The sequence below is a fragment of the Muntiacus reevesi genome, chromosome 13 (assembly GCF_963930625.1).
Source record: "Muntiacus reevesi chromosome 13, mMunRee1.1, whole genome shotgun sequence".
Classification (NCBI taxonomy): Eukaryota; Metazoa; Chordata; class Mammalia; order Artiodactyla; family Cervidae; genus Muntiacus; species Muntiacus reevesi.
In genome coordinates this window covers 64945517-64957847 of record NC_089261.1, presented here as the reverse complement: position 1 = coordinate 64957847, position 12331 = coordinate 64945517, and the positions used below count along the sequence as shown (strand labels likewise).

Below are 12331 nucleotides of genomic sequence, written 5' to 3'. Positions count from 1 at the left end.
TTAGTCACAATGATTTCTTTAAAGTCTTTGTTAATTATAAAACTAATGAAAAACCTCAGTTTGTTATGGGCATGCTATATATTTGTTGACGATATAAATTGCATGAGGTTTTAACACTCAATACATTGTTCTTACATTAGGATGATGTATTAATTTTTTTCATTACCTCTCTAAGCTTCCCAATCTCGCATGTTTGCTAGGAGGAGTGCATTAGCAGCAGTGAGACCTTTTTCCCCAGCGTGTCTGACATGCCTCTGAAAATGTGATAGAGAAGAGCTTTAGCTAGATTTTAGAAGTTCTTTTGTTAAATCATGTAAGAAACTTAAACTGATAGTACTTCACATCCCATGTAACACGCTCTTTCGATGAATAGCTGTGTAGCAGCAGCACAGGAAAAGCAGGGTTCTTGGCAATCCCAGCTCAATTGCATCTGCAGATGAGGATTTAAAATTCTGTGCAGCAGACAGTACATCCAGCAGGCGAGTAAAAGGTTACTGCATTATTTGCTTGTTTGTTTTCATAGCCTTTATCTACAAAAGGTTTTTTAAAAATGCAATGTGAAGTGCATGCCTGTTTTTAGATATTCTGGAAATTAATTTAAGTTTATATGAATTTCAAAAGGGCAGAGCAAGGTGAAGGAAGAGGCGATACTAGCTCTTTTTAGATTTAGACCAAAGAAGAAATTGAACATGAGACATACACAAATGAAAAACCTACATAAAACAGGAAGTTTTTTAATGTTTTTTTTTTACATTAAAAAAATCTTTAAATACATTTTACAATTTTAAATACATTTTTAATACAAGATTTTTTTTTTTTAAAGTTCTTAGACTTCTTCCTCAAAAAGGATTCTATTAACAAAGACTGATAATTGTGGGTCTGTGAATGTTCATTAAGTTATATTTGTTTTGAAGTCTGATTGTTTGGGAAGAAACTATAAAGATTTTTTATTAATGTAACCCTCTCTTGTCCTGGGAATTATAATGTGAATTATAATAACATGGTATATATACATATATCTTTATATATTATTGGCAAGAGATCCTAGAGCATGGCTAACATACTTAATACTGTTTATGTTTTCAGGGTGGTTTGTGTTTTGTGAATCTTTATAATGAGATGCAGATAAGCAAGTGGGAGAAGATTCAGTATCAAAGCAACCAGGTTTTTGGTGGCTTATCATCCATTATCAATACCTGTCTATAAAGTCACCCACCCTTTCCTTCTCATTTTAACTCTTCTAACATTTATGATAGCAGGGGCCTCCTTGGATTCTCTTTCTTAGTTGTTCTATCATTATTGACACCACTGTCTTTGGTATAGTATTTTATTGCTCCATAATTCTCAAGTATTAAGTGCAGTGTTCAGAAGGAATTTTTTTACTTTGCCTATCAACCACCATCCTGCCCTCTTCAAGCCATACTCAAAAGATTATTTATTAGCTACTGTCTAAATTTTGTTTAAAAAATAGTTATGCCTATGTTTTTTTTTTAATTTTAGACTGAATAACAAGATTGAAAACAATCCTATAAATTAATCTATAATACAGAAGTAAAATCAGCTGTTATTCTTACTTTGAGTGTTTGGCAGGCTTCTTGAATCGTAGAGTCAAAGGGTCAGCAGTTCTGATTGGTAAGGTAAAGAATCCGTCCAGTAATTTGCTTCCTGTTGTTTCTCAAAGCAATGTAGCAGCAGTTCTTTTCCAGATATTGAGCGGTTCTTGAACTGAGTGTTTGGGGACAAGCAGGGGTGGGGCTCGTTCCTGTTGGTTGGTGAGACAGTGGGCATTTACAGAGGGAACAGGTTGGATAGGCTGAGCCGGAGGAGTAGGCAAACAGATCTAAACTGATGGAAGACAGAAAGAGTGGTTAGTATAATTTTGGGGTATTTTATCTTGAGTTTGCTCCTTTATTAAGTACTTGGGCTTTAATATAAAACAGTTTGAAATATTAAAGCACCTTACCTTCTTTCTAAGGAGTAGCCGGGAGACTTCTGCTTTTAATATTGAGTTCTTGACAATGAGTTTGTGGCTGGTATCTTCTGTAGGGAAGCTGTTGTTTTATTCTTTTTTAACAGTGTTTCTCTCCGCCAGAGGGCTGCAGAATGAGGCAGTTAGCCAGTTCTGAGTATACACGGGACATTGCCAGTTCTGATTTTTAAGTTAAATTGTTGTCTAACGAACAAGTCAATGTGTGGCTGTGGCTGCAGCGTTGTCTCTTCCTTAATGAAGAGGTTGAGCCGTTCGACCTGCTGCTCCGAGCTGTTCTCTGGTAGCCATACATCAGACCAGTTGCAGAGATTATCCATCGAATGTCCTAGACAACCTAAGGTAACTACATAGATTTATTTCAAATAAAAATATACAATTAAAATGGATGCCTTATAACTAGGACCAAATGATTAAAAATAAAAGATCAATTAAAGATGTTCTTAGCAGTTTTCTTGACCTTGCAGCAGCTATCCAATATCATTTTGTCATCATCAGATTGTGTAGCAATGGAAATGCACTGCAGTAATTGATTTTGTAATAGGATCAGGTGATTTACTAGCTGCACTGACAACCACTTGCTTGCTCGCTCTGAGCAGTGGAGCACTCTAATGGATGTTGTGATTGCAGCCCGGAGTTGCTGTGAGACTGCTGGCCACTTAAAGCAGCAGCATGTCTTTTTAAAATGAGTAGTGAGCTTTTCTTTTTTGTTTCCTTTGCTTTAAGTTTTGTAAATTTTATACTTAGTTTGAGTGCCCCCATGAAATTTTAGAGATTAGGTGTTACTTCATCCATCAATTCATCAAAGGTAGCCTTGAATATAATGAAATAAAATCTCTGCTCCCTGCTCGTAGTTGAGCGTCAACATGTGTATCAACATACTTTGGTATTGATCATGAGAACACATCTCTAAAATATTACAGTTTATGTTAACCTGTGTGATTTAAGTGAAACAGAATATTTTTCATATTTCTAAATTTCATCAGTTTTAAACTCTAGCTGTAATTATGATAATGGCATTGTGGTAAGTTCTTGTCCTAGTGCTTTGTTAGAGTTGTCTATTCTTCTCTGGTCTTTTGCTTTCTTAGTGTTCTCATAGACGTAACAACATTTGGAAAATCTGGGTTGGACCAACTCTAAGGAACGCTGATAGAAACATAGCAGTTATTTTAAAGTAGTGTTTAAGGATATAAGTATTAGAAACCTGCTATCCACAGTTATGAATTTTCAGTGATTATAGTTTAATAATCTTTATTTTCATCTTTTATGCATTTTAAGCAAATAATTGATTATAAATATAGAACTATAAGACCAAAGCTTAAATAAAATAGAACTAGTGTTCTGTAAGAGACTTTCAGAAACTGGTGCCTAAGATTTTGATGACATTAAAGTTCTGCTTAGGGCTTTACATGAGGAAAGAAAATTATCTCCCCTCTCTACATTCCTCACCAACTCCTCTACCTGTCTTAACTATCTAACATATGAAGTGTTTTGTACAGAACCTGATACATAGAAGTGTTGAATTCTCTTTCCTTCCCTAATTTACATTATTTAGCCATGTTTTTGTTCTTGCCATTACAGAGATGCTATTTCTTTCAACCACATCTAAAACATTTATATTAATTAATCAGTGTTAGTAATTTGCTATAGAAGAAATTGAGCATAAAATTGCCATTGTATATTATAGTCAAACCTTCCTGGGACGGCAGCTTTTCTTTATAATGTACTTAAATACTTGCCCTTGAAAGATGAAAATATTTCCAGTATCATTCTGTACTTTATCTGAAATCCAGATACTTAAAGGTTTAATTATGGAAGATGGTAATATAATTTAAACACTAGAGTTTATAATCTTTTATTATTCAATGGTAACAAGTTTATTGCCCCCTGCCCCCCAAAAACCTCTGTGAACACTGATAACATGAAGATAAGGATGTGAATATCATAAGAGATTTCATCAAAGATATGTTGAAGTTTCACATATATTGAAATGTTGAATGGTGGATTACCAAAAAATTAATCATTGATATAAGTTTCACTGAAGCGGTGTACATTAAACTTTTTTTGCAATGGGGTGAGCAAATAGGAGGAAAGGAAGTGAATACCAAAAGTGTTGACTACTTTTTTAGAATATTGGTTATAAAAGAGGAGATAAGTGTGATTTGTAATTCAACAGTATTTCATGTAAAATAAATAGGTAATTCACTTAGTGAAGTTCTAACCCTAGTGGAACTGCCTTTTATTAGAGCTCTAGATCAAGCATTAAAAGACTTAGATTTAATTAGACTCCTGTCACTGATCTACTTGATGACCTTGATCAATTTATACTCGAACATTTTTAAGGTTCCTTAAGCATAATGCTTCTAAAATGTCCACCAAAAAGAAATCAATTTACTCATTCCAGTGTGAGGTATTATAATACTTGACCTGGAAGCAAGTTGAAGTTAGGAGGAAGGATGACATTTCTTAATCAGGTTTTAGGTAATATTGATGTTTTTCATGTTTTTTTGATGGAGGGGCACGAGGACAGGTACATGCTTTTGCTAAGAACACTTTATCTTCTCAAAATTCAATATTCTAGATAATTATCCTTGTTTTTAAAAGAACAAATTTGGGATTCATTTCTAGAGCTGCCAGTTTTTCTTATCCTATCAAAGGTAATGTTGTTAAAGAGTTTGTTTCAGTACCTAGCATATTTTTTATTCATCATTTTTATTTTAAAGGTAGTCTTTGTGTTGCTATTTGTTTTTCCCTATATGGCCTATGAGATAAGTTGAACACAGTCCTCTTTGTTGCCTGGACAAAGTGATTTGTGGGTTGATTGAATTAGGTACTGAAGTGGAGATCATGTCGTAATAATTATGACAAACATTTATTGAACCTTTAACTTGGAGCAGATGCTATGCTAAGCAGTCTTTTGTTAATTATGTCATAATGAGATAGATATTTTTATTGTCATTTTTAAAGATGAGGAAACTGAGACTCAAAGGTTATGTAACTTATGTTAAATCACACAACTGGAAAATAGAATCAATGTTTGAACTTATACCTACGTATTTTTGGTTTTGTTGATAATTAAAACAACATATTTTGGTATGTTTTCAGAGTATTTGCACTTTGAGTTAAGCAGTGACTGCAGAGATGAAGCCAGGTTTTTGTCTAAAGACATTATATGATTACTTAATATTTATGACTTGAATAAGAAGAAAGTGATGTATATTACCCTCTTATTCGGTTATTTGGAATATACTTTTCATTGTTGCAGTAATTATTCATTTAAAGCGTTTGTAGTCAGTTTGCAGTAATGTTTCTCAGAGTGTGCTTCAGAGGACACTTGCATCTGTGTGGTTCAGGATGGTAGTTAAAAGCACAGTACCCATCAGACCCACTGACAGAATCACTAAAATGGGGTCTAGGGATTGTCAAACAGTCCGCTCAGGTGATTTGTATTGTATAACCAAGTCTTGAGAACATTGGAAATGTGCTCCTATTTTACTTTGTCTGTATGTATTGCTTTTCAGCTTTCCTTTCTCTAAAAGTAGGTTTGCAAACCATAGATCATTTGTAAAATCGTTTTTCAGAGTGTTAAAAACAGTTTGAGATGGAATGAGCAATCCCATACACTAGTGGTGAAATATAAATTGGTAATGTAAATTTTCTCATGGTAGGCTTTTTAAGAACTTGTTAAATTGTTCATGAGCTTGATTCTTAGTAAGCCTGCTTCTAGGAATTTATTTTAAGGAAATAAGTCAGAGACTTATTTAGGCACAAGACTTAGGCATACGGATACTCATAGCGGTATCGTTTGTAATGGTGAAAAACTGGAAATAATTGAGTTTCAAATATCAGGGAAATGGTTAAAAGTATTTATTACAGCTATTTGTTTGGGCTACTATCCAGCCTTAAAATGTCATATTTGGAAAGAATATTGAAGATGTAAAAAATAATCATGATTTAATATAAAGTCTCAAAAAAAGAATATGAAATTGTATATATATGTCCATACATATGTAGTTCATATTAAGTTGAACTGCATGAAACTGCCATTTTTGTAGATCTGTTGGTTTAAGGTCAGCATTTTCATGGAGTTTAACCTACCATGACATCAGTTTTGAAAATAACATTTGTTACATATTGTAGTGAGGGAGACTGGAAGCAAATACAACAAATTTATAAAATGATTATCTCTGGATGATGAGATTATATATAATTTTAAATATTTCTTTACATGCCTTGATTTTTAAAATTTTCTACTAAGTCTTGACCTTTATATAAAGTAAGGCAAAATAAATAAATAAATAAATAAAGGCAAAACACGTTTTGTCTTTACTGGTAACAAGTTTAATAAAATTATTAATATAGCTCAACATTGCTACATTAGTTAGGCTTCACCTTTGAAATGTAGGTCCACAAGGGCATTCAGTTCTGTTTAAGACAAATTAAAAATTCTGATCCAAGATAAAGCCTTCTTTATCAGTCCTCTCTACCTAACCCCCTTTTTCTTAAGAAAAAGTAAACATGGGGAAATATTTTCATGGTTTATTTATCTGTACTCACAGCCTGGCCAGATAATTTAGCATTGTAGAATTCCTAGCAGTTCTTGAGGTCATTAACTGTCTTCTGCTTGTCCTCTACTACAGTTTTTTCTCCTTTAGGTCATCATATATTGCTAAGGCTCTCTCTGTGAGAGTGCTTGTCCCTAGGGGCTTTAAAACATTACTGTGCTGGAGAAAATTCTTTCTGGACCAATGTGACTTTCACATTATACTGACCTCATCCTTTAATGATAAATGAATGAACTAATTCTCAACTACAAAAATATGTTTTGTAGAAAAATAGACAGTAGTCTCTAGTTGTTTCATTGCTTTGCCATCAATCATGTACTGAACTGTATCTGTGTACATTCAAGTTTATATTTGTATATTACCATGTATAGTAAAGGAAAGGGGCTTTGGAATTAGGCTGACTTGTTAAATTAAGTCAAATTTAGGTGACTGAGTTTTGGTTATGTGAGGATATTACTAATTAATCTGGTAGGGTATTTTGAAGATTGAGAGAATTCACTTAAAACATCTAGCACAGTGCCTGGCATAAAGCAGTAACAAATGTTATATCCTTTTCTAATGATGAAACTTGAGACTGCAAGGACTTTTCTGAGGTTACAACCTCTGTAGCAAAAGTCAGATTCATTGACTACTATAATTCCCATGCTTAATTCCTATCCTGACTACCATAATTCCTCTACAAGCATATATACATACTCTTGGGTGCACACATACATAAAGATTCTCCTACTGATTTAAGGTTTATTCTTCCCTTAACTGATTAATATGTCGTTAGTTTCAAATCTTTTCTAGTCAGATATTGATGCCATAATGGTAAAAGATTGGTAGGGAAGCTCTTCACTTGATGTCAGTTCATGCTCTGATTGAACTAGTGGTGCTTTCAAGGGGAGGATGCTCTGCTTAGCCTCCGTGTCAGCAGTTTCATTCTTGCCCCTTTGCACTCTTCCAGCAGACTGTAGACTGTTGCCCTGGCTACACGGGAAGAGGCGCTGGCTACTTTTTAAAGAAACATGGCATCTTCCCCCAGTCAAAACAGAACACACCAGGTTGCTTGTTTTATGCTACTGCATTACGTTAATCATGTGAGTTTTCCTTTGGAATAATTTATAAGTGAACATGAAGTTAACTTGATTAATATGAAAATAACCCCTTCTGTTCCCTTTCTATTTGTTTTTCAGTGAAATTTCTATTCTTTAATATGGTCATTACTTTACTCTTCCATTTATAGATAAAAATACAGTTGCAAAGATTTTCTTTTCTCAAGCTTGCTGCCTTTTAGTGTAAAAAAGAAAGAATATATTCAATATTTCTGTAACTGAGAAACTTTACCTGAAGTTGCTTACCTCACAGTACCATTTGCAGTAATGTTAGAGAATATGCATGCTGTATATTTTATGGGATATGTGCTATATGAGCTTGTAGTGCCCATTATTATGTTTTATGTTTATAAATTTTAAGAATCAGAACTCATGGGATTTGATCTGAGAGTAAAAGGTATCTGGCTTTCATTGCGTTTTTTACTTGTTATTTATAATAAAATTATAATTCTGTATATAAATTTTCATGAAGTAAGTAAGTAATTTTGAGGTTATGTTACATATTTTTGCTTAGAACCAATTTATATATTTGATCAAATCTAAGAAGCTTGGGGTTGAGGATTATTTTAGCTATTAGAGAAGAAAAAATGCTACCATTTAAACTGGCATGCCATCAATTTCAGAGAAACTAAGATATGAAAAAATGTGACACTTAGAATCTATGAAATGTTCAGGTGTGTTTTCAGATTTTAGAGAGCTTTTTTGGTGAGGAGCAAATTTTATGTTGCTGGTTGTTGAGATGCCTATGCAATTCTCTGTATATGTACAACTTCATCAATTCTTTGTGTTGATTTGTTCCCTTCCTTTGGTATTTACTGAATGTTTTTCATGTGCAGAGCTGTGTCACTTTTCAAGTTGCATAAAATTTGTTCCTCCTTGGAGTTTCTATTATATACCCAGTGCCTGTATGCTCAGTCATATCTAACTTCCAGAGCATTAAAAAAAATTAAGTAATTAAAGTAATATGGGACTTCCCTGGTGGCTCAGATAGTAAAGAATCTGCCTGCAGTCTGGGAGATGGGCATATCTTTCATGCAAAGATGGGCACAATAAAGGACAGAAATGGTATGGACCTAACAGAAGCAGAAGATGTTAAGAAGAGGTGGCAACAATGCACAGAAGAACTATACAAAAAAGATCTTCACGACTCAGATAATCACAATGGTGTGATCACTCACCTAGACCTAGACATCTGGAATGCGAAGTCAAGTGGGCCTTAGGAAGCATTGCTACGAACGAAGCTAGTGGAGGTGATGGAATTCCAGTTGAGCTATTTCAGATCCTAAGAGCTGATGCTGTGAAGTGCTGCACTCAGTATGCCAGCAAATTTGGAAAAGTCAGCAGTGGCCACAGGACTGGAAAAGGTCAGTTTTCATTCTTAACCCAAAGAGAGGCAATGCCAAAGGATGCTCAAACTACTGCACGATTGCACTCATCTCACACATTAGCAAAGTAATGCTGAAAAGTCTCCAAGCCAGGCTTCAACAGTACATGAACCGTGAACTTCCATATGTTCAAGCTGGATTTAGAAAAGGCAGAGGAACCAGAGATCAAATTGTCAACATCCGTTGGATCATCGAAAAAGCGAGAGATCCAGAAAAACATCTACTTCTCCTTTACTGACTATGCCAAACCCTTTGACTGTGTGGATAATGACAAACTGGAAAATTCTTCAAGAGATGGGAATACCAGAACACCTGACCTGCCTCTTGAGAAATCTGTATTCAGTTGCCAAACCACCTGACCTGCCCCATGAGAAATCTATATGCAGGTCAGGAAGCACAGTTTGAACTGGACATGGAACAACAGACTGGTTCCAAATCAGGAAAGGATTACGTAAAGGCTGTATATTGTCACCCTGTTTATTTAACTTATATGCAGAGTACATTATGAGAAGCACTGGACTGGATGAAGCACAAGCTGGAATCAAGATTGCTGGGAGAAATATCAGTAACCTCAGATATGCAGATGACATTACCTTTATGGCAGTAAGCCAAGAACTAAACAGCCTCTTGATGAAAGTGAAAGAGGAGAGTAAAAAAGTTGGCTAAAAACTCAACATTCAGAAAACTAAGATCATGGCATCTGGTCCCATCACTTCATGGCAAATATATGGGGAAACAATGGAAACAGAGACTGACTTTGTTTTGGGGGGGCTCCAAAATCACTGCAGATGGTGACTGCAGTTCTGAAATTAAAAGACTCTTGCTCCTTGGAAGGAAAGTTATAACCAACCTAGACAACATATTAAAAAGCACAGACATTACTCTGCCAACAAAGGTCCATCTAGTCAAAGCTATGGTTTTTCCAGTAATCATGTATGGATATGAGAGTTGGACTATAAAGAGAGTTGAGCACTGAAGAATTGATGCTTTTGAACTGTGGTGTTGGAGAAGACTCTTGAGAGTCCCTTGAACTGCAGGGAGATCCAACCAGTCCATCCTAAAGGAAGTCAGTCCTGAATATTCATTGGAAGGACTGATGCTGAAGCCGAAACTCCAGTACTTTGGCCACCTGATGCGAAGAACTGACTCATTCGAAAAGACCCTGATGCTGAGAAAGGTTGAAGGTGGGAGGAGAAGGGGACAACAGAGGATGAGATGGTTGGATGGCATCACCGACCTAATGGACCTGAGTTTGAGTAAACTCGAGAGTTGGTGATGGACTGGAAGGCCTGGCGTGCTGCAGTCCATGGGGTTTCAAAGAGTCAGACACGACTGAGCAAGTGAACTGAACTGAATGCAGGAGACCTGGGTTCAGACCTTGCATCGGAAAGATGCTCTGGAGAAGGGAATGGCTAACCACTTTAGTATTCTTGCCTGGAGAATTCTGTGGACAGAGGAGTTTGGTGGGCTGCAGTCCATAGGTTTGCAAAGAGTCGGCACAACTGAGAGACTTACACTTTGACTTTCATAAAGTAATACATACTTATATCTACAACTAGATTTCAGGCTATCTCAGGACAAGATTGCTTTTTTATGTGTCACATCTGCTTCATTTCCTACCAGATACTTCATAATTTATTGTAATTTCTTGATTAATTGAACTTTAGAATGGCAGGAAAAAAAGAGTGGCACATCCACCTCAGAAGAGTATCTATATGATTATGTTTTAATGTAATCAGGAGTTTTGAATTTTAGAAGAACATGGTCAAACTTTGTAACTCTAAAATGAGATACCGAAGGTTTCTTCAAAATACTATCTGAAATTTAGGTGCCTTCTCTAGATTTTTTGAGAGTAGAAGAAATCCAGAAAAGTCCAGCAGCCTGGCAGCTGTAGCTTGTTATCCAGCTACATAAGTGAATTACTGTTTTGGATACTGCTTGTGCAATTGTGAAATGAAGAGGTATCTAGGAGTAAATTAACTGGCTTCAAGCTATGTGCTGCATCCCCAAATTTGTTAAATTTGCCGAATTTGGCAGCTGTCTTACTGCTACAGGAGCAATGAGTGGATATTGTACTGAGTAGTTTCTTTTAGAATTATTAAGATAAGCGTCAGGCGTTTTAGGGCTTTCCTCATAGTTCAGTAGGTAAAGAATCTGCCTGCAGTGCAGGAGACCTGAGTTCAATTCCTGGGTCAGGAAGCTCCTCTGGAGAAGGAAGTGGCAACCCACTCCAGTATTCTTGCCTGGAGAATCCCATGGACAGAGAAGTGTGGCAGGCTCATGGAGTGACTCCAGTCCATGGAGTCACGAGAGTTGGACACAGCTTAGCAACTAAACCACAGGCATTTTAACACACTTTGCTCAATTTTCTATCTTTTTATTTTTAAATGATATTTATTGTAAGAGTTTGTAATGAAAATTATTGTTGAAAATAATTCAGATGACACTGGACCATTGCTGATGAATTTTATTAAATAAACAGATCTTATCTATAATCTTCTAGTTTTTAAGCTGTTCTTTTCATTGTAAAATAAATTATAGATACAGGAAACTATATAAAAGAAATGTATACTTTAGTGCATTAAGATGATGTATTCTTTTTTGTTGAAGTATATTTGATTTATAGTTTTAGTTTTAGGTCTGCAACATAGTGGTTCAATATTTTTATACAGTATACTCCATTTAAAATTATTATAAAATATCATTTCTCTGTGCTATACAGTATTTCATTGTTGCTCATGTGTTTAATTTGTTTAATACACAGTGGTTTGTATCTCTTAATCTCCTATCCCTATCTTGTTTCTTTCCCCTTTAGTTTGTTCTCTTCATCTGTGAGTCTGTTTCTGTTTTGTTATATTCATTCATTTGTTTTATTTTTTAAATTCCATGTATATCCAGTGTTTGTCTTTATCTTATTTCACTAAGTGTTAAATAGGCCCATCTATGATGTTGCAAATGACAGAATTTCTTTTTTATGGCTGAGTAATATTGCATACCTTCTTTATCTACTCATCTGTTGATAAACACTTAGGTTGCTTCCATATCTTTGCAATTATAAATAATGTTGGTATGAACATTGAGGTGCATATAGCTTTTCAAATTAGTCTGATTTTTTTTTTTTTTTTGGATATATGCCCAGGACTAGAATTGCTTGGTCACATGGTACTTCTATTTTTAGTTTTTTGAGGCCCCTCCATACTGTTTTCCATAGTTGACTGCACCAGTTTACATTCTCCCCAGCAATGTGCTAGGGCTCCCTTTTCTGCACATCCTTGCCAGTGTTTTACTATGTGTAGT

At 35.1% G+C, this 12331-nt stretch overlaps 1 protein-coding gene across 4 annotated transcripts in view; it reads left to right on the top strand.

Moving 5' to 3' along the window:
* Nucleotides 1-12331, top strand: part of FBXW7 (F-box and WD repeat domain containing 7) — a 216192-nt gene that overhangs the window by 89064 nt on the left and 114797 nt on the right. Inside the window, exon 1 of one of the 4 annotated variants that reach the window (XM_065903948.1) lies at nt 7567-7634. The exons of the other annotated variants lie outside the window; for them this stretch is intronic. The gene's annotated coding sequence lies outside the window, so the exon portion shown is untranslated. Of the gene's footprint in view, nt 1-7566; nt 7635-12331 lie in introns of those variants that run through there. 4 annotated transcript variants of the gene reach the window in all.